This window comes from Caretta caretta, chromosome 13 (assembly GCF_965140235.1).
Source record: "Caretta caretta isolate rCarCar2 chromosome 13, rCarCar1.hap1, whole genome shotgun sequence".
In the NCBI taxonomy this organism is placed as follows: domain Eukaryota; kingdom Metazoa; phylum Chordata; order Testudines; family Cheloniidae; genus Caretta; species Caretta caretta.
The window spans coordinates 35435640-35438566 of record NC_134218.1 but is presented as its reverse complement, the minus strand read 5'-3'; the positions used below and the strand labels follow the sequence as shown (position 1 = coordinate 35438566).

At 46.9% G+C, this 2927-nt stretch overlaps 1 pseudogene; it reads right to left on the bottom strand.

Annotated features, from left to right (window-relative positions):
- Nucleotides 1–633: 633 nt before the first annotated feature.
- On the bottom strand, nt 634–1578 carry LOC125622199 (olfactory receptor 10A3-like; annotated as a pseudogene).
- Nucleotides 1579–2927: the final 1349 nt, after the last annotated feature.

The window sequence follows — 2927 nt, the reverse complement described above, 5'->3', positions numbered from 1 at the left end:
TAGCACTGACTACACTGGGGATTAGAACAGTTTCACTATGCTGCTTAGCGGTGTGGATTTTTCACTCCCCTGAGCAATAAAGCTGGGTCAAGCTAACTTTTTAGTGTAGAACAGGCCCAAATGTGTACTAAAAGAGCTTTAGATAAACTGCATTAAACCCATGTGTGGACACTCTCATTCAAAATTAATATAGCCTTAATTCAGGTTAGTTTAATTCCACTTCCAAAGTAAGGCCACTGTAATTCCAAATGAAAGTGTCCACAGACGGGTTTAATGTAGTTTAGCTAATCCACTTTTAATCCACACCTTTAGTTAATTTGGATTAATTTTCTTGAGTATCCCCATGTGAACAAGTCCCCAGGGTGTCAACATTGGCATCAGTACATTTATTCCTAAGTAACTGTAAGAAAGAAAGAAAGAAAGAAAGAAAGAAAGAAAGAAAGAAAGAAAGATGTTCAGCTGCCTGGCTTTAGTTTTCAGACAGGTGCTCATATATCAGAATCATAGACATGAGAGGAGAGACACCATGCTGTAATGTGAAAACCCAGCCAGAAGAAATTGTTTGGTAATTTTTAATTTATTTTCATAAAAAGTCCTAATTTGAACTGGACAGTTCCAAAGCTTTTAAATCTTTCATGAAAATCTTTTCCTCCCCCACAGTCTCTTCAGAGCAGCCTTCACCTCCTGGTTCCTTAGGCTGTAGATCATAGGGTTTAACCTGGGGGTGACGACGGTATAAAATAGGGCCACCACTCTGTCCATGTCCGCTACATGGCTGGACTTGGGCTGCAGGTACGTAGCACAGGTTGAGCCATAGAACAAGATGACTACAGTGAGGTGGGAGGAGCAGGTGGAGAAAGCTTTGTGCCGTCCTTCGGATGAAGTTGTCTTCAGGATGGTGTAGAGGATGCAGGCATAGGACACCAGCACCATTAGGAAGGGGATGACAGTGATCATTAGGCTGATCAGTACAATGAAGACCTCGCTCCTGGAGGTGTCCCCACAGGCCAGCTTCAGCACAGGGTGGATGTCGCAGAATAAGTGGTTGATCTTGTTGGGCCCACAGTAGGGCAAGGAGAAGATGCAAATCACTTTGCCCATGGGCATCAGGATTCCACAGAGCCAGCAGACAGCAGCCATCTTGGCACGGGCTCTGGGATTCATAATGGTGGGGTAGTGCAGAGGGGAGCAGATGGCCCTGTATGCCATGGCGGCCAGCAAGTAGCACTCTGCTGTCCCAAGAGAAAGGACGAAATGCACCTGGATGGTTCACCCAGTGAAGGAGATGGTCCTCTCCTCAGAGACAAAGTTGACCAGCATCTTGGGGATGGTGACAGAGATGTAGCAGCTCTCCAAGAAGGACAGGTTCCAGAGGAAGAAATACATAGGGGTGTGGAGGGCCAAGTCCAGCATTGTGATGAAGTTGATGATGCTGTTGCCCATCAGGGAGATGGTGTAGATAATGGAGAAACCTACGCAAAGTAATGCTCGTGTCACTGGATCCTGGGAGAAGCCAAGATAAATGAGTTGGGTCACCGTGCTGTGATTCCTCTGTGCAGTTTCACTGGTATAGCTCATCTGCAGAAGGAAGAGGAAAAAATATTTTGTATGTGGGCATTATGGGCCAGCTCATAGGGACACAGGAATGGAAGGGACCTCCTGGGTCATTCAGTCCAGTCCAATCCAGTCCAGTTCTGGCTACTACAGGTAGCCCTGTCATATCATCCCATTCATAAACTGACCCAGCTCCAGTTTCTAACTGGATAGGTTGTCTGCCCCCCAACTCCTCTGATGGGGAAGCTGCTCCTGTCTATGTGTCTAGTGATCAATGGCTCCATGTCTAGTTGGCAGCTGGTGTCAAGTGGAGTGCCCCAGGGGTCAGTCCTGGGGCCGGTTTTGTTCAATATCTTCATAAATGATCTGGAGGATGGTGTGGATTGCACTCTCAGCAAATTTGCGGATGATACTAAACTGGGAGGAGTGGGAGATATGCTGGAGGGCAGGGATAGGATACAGAGGGACCTAGACAAATTGGAGGATTGGGCCAAAAGAAATCTGATGCAGTTCAATAAGGATAAGTGCAGGGTCCTGCACTTAGGACAGAAGAACCCAATGCACAGCTACAGACTAGGGACTGAATGGCTAGGCAGCAGTTCTGCGGAAAAGGACCTAGGGGTGACAGTGGACGAGAAGCTGGATATGAGTCAGCAGTGTGCCCTAGTTGCCAAGAAGGCCAATGGCATTTTGGGATGTATAAGTAGGGGTATAGCGAGCAGATCGAGGGACGTGATCGTCCCCCTCTATTCGACATTGGTGAGGCCTCATCTGGAGTATTGTGTCCAGTTTTGGGCCCCACACTACAAGAAGGATGTGGATAAATTGGAGAGAGTCCAGCGAAGGGCAACAAAAATGATTAGGGGTCTGGAACACATGACTTATGAGGAGAAGCTGAGGGAACTGGGATTGTTTAGTCTGCAGAAGAGAAGAATGAGGGGGGATTTGATAGCTGCTTTCAGCTACCTGAGAGGTGGTTCCAGAGAGGATGGTTCTAGACTATTCTCAGTGGTAGAAGAGGACAGGACAAGGAGTAATGGTCTCAAGTTACAATGGGGGAGGTTTAGGTTGGATATTAGGAAAAACTTTTTCACTAGGAGGGTGGTGAAACACTGGAATGCGTTACCTAGGGAGGTGGTAGAATCTTCTTCCTTAGAAGTGTTTAAGGTCAGGCTTGACAAAGCCCTGGCTGGGATGATTTAATTGGGGATTGGTCCTGCTTTGAGCAGGGAGTTGGACTAGATGACCTCCTGAGGTCCCTTCCAACCCTGATATTCCATGATTCTATGTGTTCTTGTGGCGACTTTGTTCTTTAGCTTCAATAGCTCATCTCTCTCCCTGGAGTTTACCTCTTTGATGTATTTATAGAGGGC